The 13,357-nt window shown below is 42.3% G+C and overlaps 1 pseudogene; it reads left to right on the top strand.

Annotated features, from left to right (window-relative positions):
• Positions 1-4,349: 4,349 nt before the first annotated feature.
• On the top strand, positions 4,350-5,277 carry LOC148020244 (luminal-binding protein 5 pseudogene; annotated as a pseudogene).
• The last annotated feature ends 8,080 nt before the right edge of the window (positions 5,278-13,357 follow it).

Genomic DNA, 13,357 nt, shown 5'->3' with positions numbered 1-13,357 from the left:
CCATCCCTTTGATGCAGCCATAGCAATGACTGCTCTTACGGTTGCCATCCTTGCAACCGGACTGAAAGTTTCTTCATAGTCAATGCCATATGTTTGTGCATACCCCTTGACTACTAATCTTGCCTTGTATCTGTTCACAGAACCATCTGCATTATGCTTCACCTTATAAACCCACTTACAGCCAATTGCATTTTTACCTTTAGGCAAAGGTACCAATTCCCATGTAGCATTTGCTTCCAAGGCATCCATTTCTTCATCCATGGCTTTCTCCCATTTTTCTTTTCCCATGGCTTGCTCAAAAGAAGTGGGTTCTGGTTCCTGTATCACTTTGACCATATATGCATAGTGAATGGCTGTAAATCCATCATATTTCAACCTATCCACAGGATACCTAACTCTGGTAGACCTGCGCAAAGTGGGTTCACTCCCAGGTGCTCTCAAAACATCCCTGGTCTTCCTTACTCCAGGTGTAACAATAGAAGGAATACCCAACTCATCATCAATGCTCTGTTCTGAGCCACTGGATTCACCATCCACATAAGAGTGACCTGCATTCACATCAAACATGGGCTGATCAACCTTCTCTTTTCCTTTTCGTGATACCTGCATACCACTATCTGCATTACTTTGAGAAGATTCTCCTGATCTCAATCTGCTTGTCCATGGCGAAGAATGTGAACCACTGCTAGAGGACGCTCCAGGTCCACTAATATTTTGTGACTGCTGCTGTGAATTCTGTGCAGCATTACCATTTTGTGCATCTACATCATCAATCACATTTACTGGTTTATACCAGCTACTCATCTCATAAAAAACAACATCTCTGCTCACTGTAAACTTACGAGTAGAAGGGTTATAGCATCTATACCCTTTTTGCTTCAGAGAGTAACCAATAAGGATGCACTTCTCAGCTTTTGGATCCAACTTCGATCTCAACTCATCTGGCACATGTACATAGGCAATGCAACCAAAAATTTTCAAATGAGAAATATCTGGTTTCCTACCAGTATACCTCTCCTCTGGAGTCATTCCATGTATTGCTGCAGTGGGAGTTCTGTTCATTATGTAGACTGCTGTAGCAACTGCTTCAGCCCAATAAAAATCCGGCAGGTCTTTTTCATTGAGCATGGCACGAGACACCTCTCCAATATGTCTGTTTTTTCTTTCTGCAATTCCATTTTGCTGTGGGGTATGACTGCATGAATATTGCTGTTTTATGCCATGCTCCTGCAAGAACCTTGCAAACTCATTTGAGAGGTACTCTCCCCCTCCATCTGACCTTAGGCATTTTATTTACAGGCCTGTTTCTTTTTCAGCCATAGCTTTAAGGGTTTTGAAATGCCCAAAAACTTCACTTTTCTTTTTCATAAAATACACCCAAACTTTTCTACTATAGTCATCAATAAAAGTGACAAAATAATGACAGCCTCCAAGAGATGCAGCTTTAGTAGTCCACACATCAGAGTGGATTAATTCCAATGGCTTCTTACTCTCTTGAACATGTCTAGGAAATGGTTTCCTTGCCTGTTTTCCAAACTGACAGGCTTCACATACCTTATGCATTTCTGCAACCTTGAATTTTGGCAATCCTGCAACAATATTTTGGGCCTGCATTGATTTAAGTCGCTGTACATTAACATGACCAATGCGTTTATGCCAGATATCAATATCTGCAACTACACCGGTCCCATGTGCAAACATTGCTGCACTCAATTCAGACATGTCTGCATCCAACGTAAACATTCTGCCCTTCTTCTTTCCTTTTGCTATCAAGCGACCTTTATTTTTCATATCCTCAACAAAGCATCCATGAGGATTAAATCTGACCTGCAAGCCCTGCTCAACCATTTGACCGACAGAAACCAGATTCTTGGTGATATTCGGGACATGAAATACATCGGACAGGTATTTCTTTTTCCCATCCTGCATAGACAAGGGAATTTTTCCAATCTGCACAATAGGATGTGCAGTATCATCACCAGTCTCCACAAATCTTGGTTTTTCCATTTTCCTTGCATCCTCCATCCATTCTGCATGACCTGTCATGTGGTTTGATGCACCTGAGTCAACATACCATACATCATTGCTTTCTTCTGCACTTGTCACAGAATTGTTCATGTGCTGCACCATGAACAAATGCTCATTTCTGTCATCACCCTGTCTGCTAGAAGATGCATAATTCCCTTGTTGCAGTTTTCCATTCATGATGTCATTCTGCTTTTTATAGCAGTCTTTAGCCATATGACCCATTTTACCACAGTAGTAGCATTCAACATTACTGTTTGCATTTTGACCTCTTTGCCATCCACCACGACCTCTTTGGCTCCCCCTGCCTCTAGAGTTACCACGTCTTCCTCCATAGGATTGGTTTTCTTGAGTTTGCTGCATATTCTGATTTCTACCACGGCCTCCAAATCGGCCTCCTCTACCTCTGCCTCTACCTCTTCCAGCATTTGAGTAGAAGACAGCTTCTTTTGAAGTTCCTCCTGAAGAAGATGCACCACCATTTCTCTGTTCCTCAGAAATTAGAAGAGCAATCAACTCCTCAAAATCAGAAAATCTTTCACGAACTGAAATGGATGTCCGAAACTGTGCATAATCCTTTCCTAGACCATTCAAGGTCACAGAAACTAAATCATCATCTTCCACTAGTGACCCAATGGAAGCAAGTGCATCTGCAATCTTCTTCACCTTCATGTGGTAGTCGTTGATGCTCATATTTTCTCTTTGCACATTGTGCAACTCTTGCTTGAGCTGCATTTTCCTGGCTTGCGTATTTGTGCTATACATTTTTGACAAAGTATCCCATGCCTCCTTTGGCGTACTTGCATCCTGAATATGCACAATCATAGAGTCTGAAATGCTGATAGACAACCAATACATAACTTTCCTGGCTCTCTCATGCCATGCTTTAAATGCCTGCATTTGCTGTTGATTGGGAACATCAGGAAGAACTGGTTCTTCTTCATTTCCTGCAACAAATTCCCAATATCCTTTTCCCATAAGGAAATTCGTCATTCTAAACTTCCATGCTTGGAAGTTGTTCTTGTCAAGCTTTTCAGTGACAATCTGTGAAAGAGAATCAGATGCCATTACAGAAGACTGCAAAAAATTCTGTCACTGCAAAAACCACAGCTTCACCCTCACAAGGGAAAATCTGCAAAACTGGCGAAAGTGGTATTTGACCACACAGTCACTTCCTAGTGACGATTTTGCATCAACAAGCAACAGGGATGATTCTGTAACTCCCAATGTCTCTGCGCACAAGCATACAATGCAATTTTTACAGTAACTATTCACCGACCTGTAGAACAGTGGCTGCACAGCATAAAACTGGGCCTTTTCCTGAGTGCGTGCAGAAAACTTCCGCCTCCAAAACAGGCCCCGAAATGGCCTCGAATCAAAAAAACAAGGTCGCCAAGGGCTAAAGCCCTTGCCCGCACCATATACTGCCCTCTTGCTTCACCGCGAAGGGCGTCTCAACCTGAGACAATGCACTCCTGCACTTTCCGGCTGTGCTACCTGCAGAGATCTGCTCCCAAAACAGAAAATGAAAGCAACACTGCTCCTCTTACCAGAACACCGCGAGCTTGGCTTGCTTTCTTGAGCTCCTTACCACGAACAAGGCTCTGATACCATGTCAAGATTGTGGGAGAGAAGGAAGGAGTCTCACTTGTAGCTTTCTTACTTGCACAATGGGGGAATACACACAAGGGTGGAGGCTGAAAACAGTTTTTCCTCTTCTTAGTTGTGTAAGCCAAAAGAACTCTAATACAAAGAAATAGAAGAACCCTATATATGGGTCTCAAACCAAAGACAACTAACTAAAGTGGCATACTAACTGAGCCACGAACTAGAGTAGATAAGGATAGCTGTCGTCTAGCTATTATTCATGGGCGGTGTACCAACCGCATCTACAACTGACACGTCGGTGACATAAATGCACAACGGTCACCCTGGCATATCACAAGTGGAGCTCGATATCTCAACACCTAAGTCATATCCTATGGTTGTATATATCTAAAGTACAAGCATATGTAAAGTGTCCTTAAGTTTGGGGTATCTATCTTTTGAGGATACCACTTGTGGTAATGGACTGTTGGAGAAATAGAGAAGAATAATGGAGGAGAAGAAGGCATGGAGCTCCTGACTTCTCATCTGATTTATCTCACATACTCCCTCCACTTCGGTTTTTATTATGGTATCAGAGCCAAGCTCATCCCTCAATAGCACCATAGAGAGTTTCGTCAGTAGCAATATGTCCATGCTTTGATGCAACCACAGAAATCATAATCTCTTCATCCACTTCTTCTAGCAACGTATGGTGGTGTGCACATGATACATACATCATGTTTGAGAGAAGGATGGTGTGGAGGGCCGCCTCACTTGAGTTGAAGGCTGTGATGAATAACTTGGCCGTGATGATGGCACACTAGTGGTTCTGCTATTAAATAAGGTTAGGATGCTGTGGTAACTGTGCCAGCTTATTTCAACGACACTCAGAGGCAAGCTACCAAGGATGCAGGAGTTATTGCCGAATTGAATGTGGCTAGGATCATCAATGAGCCTACTGCCGCTGCAATCACCTATGGTCTGGATAAGAAGGGAGGCAAGAAAAACATCCTTGTATTCAACTTGGGAGGTGGAACATTTGATGTTTCCATCCTCACAATCGACAATGGAGTGTTCAAGGTGGTGGCCACTAATGGGGACACCCACCTTGGAGGTGAGGACTTTGACCAACACATTATGGAATACTTCATAAAGCTCATCAAGAAGAAGTACAACAAGGACATCAGCAAGGACAACCGTGCTTTGGGCAAGATTCATAGAGAAGCTGAGAGAGCCAAGAGGGCTTTGAGTAACCAACACCAAGTCAGAGTGGAGTTTGAGTCTCTCTTCGGTGGCATTGACTTCTTGGAGCCCCTGATAAGGGCCAGGTTTGAGGAGCTCTACAATGATCTTTTCAGGAAGACGATGGACCCTGTCAAGAAAGCCATGGAAGATGTTGGATTGCAAAAATCTCAAATTGATGAGATTGTGTTGGTCGGAGGAAGTACCAGGATCCCCAAGGTTCAGCAGCTGCTGAAGGATTTCTTCGATGGGAAAGAACCCAACAAGGGTGTGAACCTCCACGAGGTTGTGGCATACGGAGTTGCAGTTCAGGGTGGCATTTTGAGTGGAGAGGGTGCTGATGAGACAAAAGATATCCTGCTTTTGGACGTTACTCCATTGACTCTTGTCCATTTTCATGTTTGTACTGCATTGCAGATCTAGCCTTTTCATTCTGCAAGTTTGGAAGGTCTGGCCAATAGAGAGTAAAATGCACTTTTTATGAAGAGACAAATGAAGAAGACGAGGAAGAGTATAAGCTTGATTGTGTTTGGCAAGTTGTAACCAGCTATATAAGAGGCATATCTAAGTAGACAGCAAAGATGCACTATTGTTGGGTTCAGAAGTATTTCTGGCCCTCCTGTAATGAGCCAGAATAGCTGCAAGCAGAGAGAATGCTGCCCTTCTTGAGTCTCTGGGACTGCTGTCATTGGTGATGCCATGATGCATTTTGGGTCATACGGACAATGCTTGGGATCCGAATTGGATGTTTCTTGTTGGGAACTGAATGTATGACATGTTGGCATCATGGATAGATTTTGGACACATATTGGACCATTGATGTTTCGGATTGGGGCATACTACTAAATAACATTTGTGGATAGTTTGTATTGTTGTTTTTTTCTAAATTTACAGCAGCCTAATGTTTGACATGGCACAGATCACTCAAATTGTGGGAGACAAACTGACCAAAGACAATTATAGTATTTGGTCTTACAGGATGGAGAATTTTTTGATGGGTAGAGGTCTATGGGACCTCATAACAGGTGATGATAAATGTCCAGAAGTTCCTGAACATCCAACTGGAAGAGCAAAAGAAAGCGTACAAGGATTGGACAGGGAAGAACAGGAAGGTTTTGCATTGGATCTCCATATGTATTTCAGAAACATTGATTCCTCATATAAAAAAGGCAAGTACTTGTAAGGAGGCATGGGAAATCATAGAAAAAATATATTGAACATGTACAGAGGCTCATAAGATACAACTCAAGCAGAGATTACATGGTGCATGGAGAGGCAATCGCAGTATCAGTGACTATGTGGCAGAAATCAAGCAAATTGTAGAAGACCTTGCATCCGTTAATGCACCTGTTGATGATGACGATTTAGTGTGAGTGACACTAAATGGACTTGGACCACCTTTCAAATTGTTGGATACATCTATTTCAGTTAGAGGAGGCTCTATGCCTGACTTTGAGGAGCTTATTGGATTGCTACTTACAGAAGAAATCAAGTTGGGATTGAATGCATCTAGCAGTGGCAAAAATGCAGGTGGAGATAGTGTTTTATATCACCAAAGAGGTCATAGCAGCTCATCTAGAACTAGAGGCTCTTCACTTGGTTGTAGTAACTATGGTTTTTCTCGTGGAAGAGGTAACTTTGGTCGTGATGACTTCATGCATAGAGGCAGGGGGAGATCTTTCCCTAGAGGTAGAGGACGGTCTAGTCCTTCTTCACAAAGAGATGGCACTTGTCATTATTGTGGGTAGTTTGGTCACTTTGAGAGGGACTGTTATCAGAAACAGGTGGATCACCTAGAGGTCACCTATTTGCTATGGAGCATGTGCTTGGGAGCATGACTCATCCTCTTCGTGAGAATGACTAGTTTTTGGATTCAAGAGCTACAAACCACATGACTCATCATGCTGAGTGGTTTGATAGCAAGGAACAAATGCAGAATGATGAATATATTGCCACTGGTGATGATACTTTACACAAAATTACTCATATTGTTAGCATGCCACTTGTTACTAAAGATGGGATTGAGAACAAGATTGGTGATGAACTTTATGTGCGCACAATAACTAAGAACTTAGCATCGATTGGTCAAATGATAGATCAAGGATTGCAGGTGAGATTCAATAAGTTTGGATGTTTCATTAAAGAGTTCCATAATGGGAGAACTGGCAGGGTGATTGCTCATGGTAGAAAGAAAGGGAGATTGTTTGCTCTAGATGCAGGTACTCCAGTGATTCAAAACTCTATGTATGTTGAGAGAGGACATGGGCAAGATAAGGATGTGGAATTATGGCATAGAAGGATTGGTCATGTTAATTTGCAAAGATTGAAGCAAATGCAATCGAAATAGATAGTTCATGGTCTACCGCATTTTGGATATGTGAATTTTGATCATGTATGTGAGGCATGTCAATTTGGCAAGCAGTCCAGATTTCCATTTCCAAAGAGGGGGAGAATAAGTAGCTATCCTTTGGAAATAATACACTCAGATATTTGGGGCCCATGTCAGAATGTTTCCATAAGCGGAAGATGTAGATTCTATATCGCTTTCATTGATGATTTTAATAGAATGACTTGGGTGTACTTTATGCATCATAAAAGTGAAGCATTTGAAAAGTTCTTGGAATTTAAATCTATGGCTGAAAAGTAGTTTGGATGCTACATAAAATGTTTAAGGTCAGATAATGGTGGAGAGTACATGTCATATGAGTTTTGTGACTTTGAGAGATCATGGTATCAAAAGGCAATTGACATGCAGCTACATACCTCAGTAAAATGGTGTGGCTAAAAGGAAGAATCGGATTATTGCAGAGGTTCCAAGGGCAATGGTGAACCAAATGAACATGCCATTGTCATATTGGGCAGAAGCAGTGCATATTGCAGTTCACATTATGAATAGAACACCTACAGCCTTGACTTATAATATGTAGCCTTGACTCATAATATGCCACCATATGAGAGAATGTATGGCAGGACACCCACTGTTGCATACCTTAGAGTCTTTGGATGTGTCTGTTATGTTCATGTTCTGGATGATTTGAGAAATAAGATGGAACCTAAGGCTGCAAAATGCATTTTCCTTGGATATCCTGATGAGAAGAAGGGATACAAATGCTATGATCTAGTGAGTAAGGAAGTATACATAAGCAAGGATGTCAGATTCAGTGAATATGAATCATGGTACAAGCCCAAAATTGCAGTGGATGTTGATTCCTATGAAAGCAATGATGATGATGGCTATGGAAGGAAATTTCAGCAAAGAACAAGACTGAAAATTAGCATGTGGAAGATGCTTCAGAACCTCAAGAGAATGTGGAAAGTAGTGGCAGCTACAGTCCATGGAGTGGTAGATTGAGAAATGCACAAAGGAGTGCAGAAGTTGCAAAAGGAAAGAGACCTATGGCTGAAAGTTCAAAACATGAATCTATAGATGACGAATATGGCATTCCGCATGTTAAAACACCTAGCACTAGAAGTGTAGGAAAGTATGTGCCACCACATGCTAGATCAGATGAGACACATGGTAGTGCATCTCAATTGAAAAAGTCAGAAAGGGTAAGGTATCCAGTTGATAGATTGACTTATAATGGGTTCATGAAGATGCATTATGCATACATGGTTTCTTATGTACAACATGTGGAGCCTACTTGCTTTGAAGAAGCAGTAGAGAGCAAAGAGTGGAGACAAGTAATGGATGAAGAGATGGATGCACTAAGGAAAAACAAGACTTGGGATTTGGTGAAACTACCTCATGGCAAGAAATCCATTGGATGTAAATGGGTTTATAAGGTCAAATGTAAGTCAGATGGTTCTCTTGAGAGGTATAAAGCAAGGCTAGTTGCAAAAGGATATGTACAAACTTATGGTTTGGACTATGAAGAAACATTCAGTCTAGTAGCTAAAATGACGAGAGTGAGATCGGTAATTGCTTTGGCTTCTATCTATGGTTGGAAGCTTTATCAAATGGATGTGAAAAATGCATTTTTGAATGGAAGCTTAGAAGAAGAAGTGTAGATGGATCAACGAGAGGGCTATGTGGATCCAAAATACCCATATTATGTATGCAGGTTGAAGAAGGCTTTATATGGACTGAAGCAAGCACCAAGAGCATGGTGTGATAAAATCAGCAAATTCTTATGTAATATGGCATTTCAGGAGAGTAAAGCTGACTATTCACTTTATGTGAGGCATACAGAAGATGGTATGGTTGTTGTGGTCATCTATGTTGATGATCTCATTATTACAGGTACACTTGAGAAGGAGATTACTGAAGTCAAGCATGGTTTACATAAAGAGCTTGATATAAAGGACCTTGGTTTGTTGAGATACTTCTTGGGTATTGAGGTTATTGACACACCTCATGGTATATGGCTGATACAAAGGCAATATGCATTGGATATGTTGGAAAAATATGGCATGACAGGATGCAAACCGCTTGATACACCATTGGATCAAAATGTTAAGTTGATGGATGATGGATCTTATGTTGAGGATGTCACTATGTTTAGAAAGATGGTTAGTAGTCTTATCTACTTGACCATTACAAGACCAGACTTGAGTTATGCTATTGGATTGATAAGTCAGTTTATGCAGAAACCATGCAAATCACATTTGGATGTAGTGAGAAGAGTTCTTATATATGTGAAGAAGACATCTGGATTTGGCTTGTTTTATGAAAAAGGAATCAAGCCTACATTGTTTGGATACTCAGATGTAGACTGGGCAGGTAGCTCTATGGATAGAATATCTACTAGTGGCTATGCATTTTCATTTGGATTAGCCATGGTAAGTTGGAGCAGTAAGAAGCAACCTACAGTTGCTCTATCAAGCACTGAAGTAAAGTATATAGGCATTGCATTGGCAGCATCTGAGCAGACATGGCTGAGATTGATCTTATATGACATGGGGATAGAGATTGATGGTGGAGTCATTATGTATTGTGACAATGTTAGCAGCATTATGTTGGCAAAGAACTTAGTCTACCATGCAAGGACAAAACAGATAGAAGTGCACTATCATTTCATTAGAGAAAAAGTCATTGATGGAGAGATTGACTTGGTCTATGTTAAAAAAAAGACCAAGTTGCTGATATTTTTACCAAAGCATTAGGTAAAGATAAGTTTGAGTTCTTCAGGAGTGCACTTGGAGTCTTATGTGTGCAAGCTCATTCTGAGCTTGAGGGGGAGTGTTGATAAATATGACATATCCTAAGTCATATCCTATGGTTGTATGTATCTAAAGTACAAGCGTATGTAAAGTGTCCTTAAGTTTGTGGTATATATCTTTTGAGGATACCACTTGTGGCAGTGGACTGTTGGAGAAATAGAGAAGAATAATGGAGGAGAAGAAGACATGGAGCTCATGACCTTTCATCTGATTTATCTCATGGACTCCCTCCACTTCAGTTTTTATTAGAATGTGGCGTCCAAACACCTAATGCAGGTGACTAAGTCATCCCCTGTATTTGTAGCTAGGTCCATGGACATTCATAAGGATAGATTGACGCCTATAGGAGGGTCTAAGGCCCACGCAAGGTTGGGGTTTGGTTGAGCTAGATGGCTCAATTATTGATGTGTGCCTCATGGGTGGTTCAATGGGATATCTATGGGCCGCTTGTGAAATAGCTTGGTCCTGTAGCGGCTCAGTTGACATGTTGTTCCTAGCTTGTGGAGTAGTTGGGACACTGGAAGTGATAGGTTGAGTTGGCCTAGGGCCAGATGATTGTGGATTTGGTTGATAAGCTCCATGAGGTTCTATGGATTTGGTGCTTTTTGAGGCAATGGCTTTCTCATCCCTAGTTGGCTCACTGCTTTGTGGAGATGGGCTGGAGGGCCTAGTTTGAGGAGCACACGTACCGTTTCTAGCCTGGGGTATCCAAATCCAGTTGTTGCCTTTGTAGTATCCTTGAGTGTGCAATAGGGCTTTGGGCACCCATTGCGGTTTGACCATTCATCTACTTTGGTAGTGCCAACTTTGCTTCTGAGGCCTAGGACGTGATATTCTATGGCCATGGATTTGTACGGGTTGGGCGACTGCGGTTATTGTTTGGGCAACCACTTGAGATCCTACTCAGTGATCTTTGGTGTGTCTCCCTTAGGCTATAGCCAACTTGTCTTTGTAGGATGGGTCAAGTTACAATCCCCTCCTTAGACCTTGGATTAGGTTTCTCCACTAGTGAGATCATAGGCTTTGATGGAGTGGAGCTACCTTTGCTAAAAGTTGTCACTATTTGAGCATTTTCAATGGCAAGGTGAATGCGCGTTGCGAGTCATACTCGACAATGTAGTATACTTGTTTCTTGAAAGTGTGTCCTAGCAACGATTCCTTACCAGCGGCCTTGGTGTTAGGCATCATGTGGAAGATCATAGGTGGGCTTTTAGTTTCAATAGAGACCGTTATTTTGGACTTTCCCAATAGTGAGCAGGACTATCCTCCAAATGGATTGATTTTAGTGTTGGTCAGCTCTGCAGTTGGGACTGACCAATGAGGGTCCAATGATCATGAGTAAGGATGTTACAATCAACTTGCTCATCTCAATAAGTGCATCAAAGATGTGTGTCCTTCTGGGCGGTCTCACTAATATGCGTAGGTAGGTAGGTGCCGCCACTTCCTCACCCTCTTTCTCAATCTCAATGATGGTGGCTACTCACACATTTGCTGGGGGTTCTAGCATTAGAGGTGCTTGTGGTAGGTGCACTGGTGTTGGTCGATTACTAGAGTTCCTGGCTATCATGTAGAGTGGTATTGATGGCACAATTGTCAAACTTGAGCATGGCTTCCACCTAGGGCAATCGACAAAAAGGTGAGTGATTCCACACTCAACGCATCTAAGATCAGTCTTATCTCGATTTTCTTGCTCCCTCTCAGGGCATCGCGAAGAGATGTGTCTTGGGTGACCACAAGTCCAACAAGAAAATAGTTCTTGGGTCTGTGCTTCAAAGCCTTTGTCTCTCCCCTTCCTAATGCCATCACTAGCAATGGTCGATAGTCCATGAGGACTGGATTGCCCTCTTTGTCATATAAGACGACATAAGGGTTCACATAGGGCTTCTCATTGTTAGGCTCCTCCACATAGTGGACCTGAGCGTCGCTTGGTGGATGGGGGTTATGTAGGGTCCAAGGCGGCCTAGGTATGCCTATGGGATTGATCTCTATCCTAGGGATAGTTGGCTTTGTATCGTTAGATGCTAGGAGGTCCAATCGGGCTCCTCTCCCAAAAAAAATTGAAGGTCTATTTGCGAATATGGATGTCTCCTCAATAGTTTGTAGTGCATGGCATCATGGTCAAACCTACCACAATTAGCACAAGGTTGGGACCTAGGGTCCTAACACTTAGTTGGCAGGTGGTTTCCACCACAATACACACATTGGACATGCAACTGTGTAGGCCTTCTCATCATCTCCTGCACCTTGGTCCACTCTAGCTTCATGTCTACCAACTCCTAGCTCTGATTGACATTCTTTCCTTTGTCTTGGGTGCCTTGTCTAGACCCATCACTAGTAATCATAGTTCTTCCTAAGATCCCAGGAGCAGTGATGTCTTGGGTTGTGGGTCTTGAGATCCTCTCTTTGAGCAGATCATCCGCTTGTATGACTTCTTCGAAGACCCTAGCTAGCATGTCCCTTTGCAGGGTTGAGTTGCTCACTAAGGCCTTGTAAATCTCTTCACTTCGAATTCCATTATGAACATAGTGGAGACCGCTCGTTTGCTAGGTCTATCTGCGGCGGCTAGGATTCTCTTAAAAAGACTCTACACATGGGTGACATAGTCTTGAATATCCTCCTTGTCCTTCTGCTTGACATTCATCAGTCTAACTATGAGGTTGTCAGAGTATCCCACCTCTGAGAACCTCTTGATGAAGAGACTCTTGAGGGTATTGAAGTCATTGCATTCAGCATTGTCCAAACTAGTGTACCACATCCATCCTTTGTTGCCTAAGCATAGGCCAAAATCCTATGAGCAATGGGCAAGATGCGTGAGGCCATTAGCCTCACATACCTGCTCAAATTGCTCCACAAAACTATATGGGTCGTTGCTCGGTTAGCACTTGTCTAGTTGTTTTGCAACTATAGGGATTCTCGGTTGGCTCTTGGAACCTTGGTTAACTCCTAATCCTGCCAGCAACGATGTTGCTAGTGCTACAACACTTTGCTCTACCAATATATTGTCTCTCAATCACTTCGTGAGAAGCTCACTCAGAGTTAATTCTGCCTCTAACACTCTCTCCCTTTCTACATTTGGTCATGTTCAGTTTCTATTTGCTAGGGTTGGACTTCTCACATTTCTATGTCTTATCGCAATCTCCTAGCTTGTTATTGCTAGTGGTATTCTATTATGCCTTGCAGGACTTTCTGCGCTAGCTTTCGTTCCTCTTCAGGTCCACTATGATGTCTTGTGATGGTCTGCCATGGCGGTCTACCCTAGTTTGTGTGTCATATGCACTCACCATCCATTGGATTTCGACTAGGAAATCTCCTAAGTCAAGCTCCTTGCTTTTGCAGCTTA

The sequence above is a fragment of the Lygodium microphyllum genome, chromosome 19 (genome assembly GCF_053477565.2).
Source record: "Lygodium microphyllum isolate KBCC chromosome 19, Lygodium_microphyllum_v1.1.10, whole genome shotgun sequence".
Lineage (NCBI taxonomy): Eukaryota > Viridiplantae > Streptophyta > Polypodiopsida > Schizaeales > Lygodiaceae > Lygodium > Lygodium microphyllum.
Note: the sequence above shows the minus strand (reverse complement) of the source record. Positions and strands in the feature narration are given on the sequence as shown.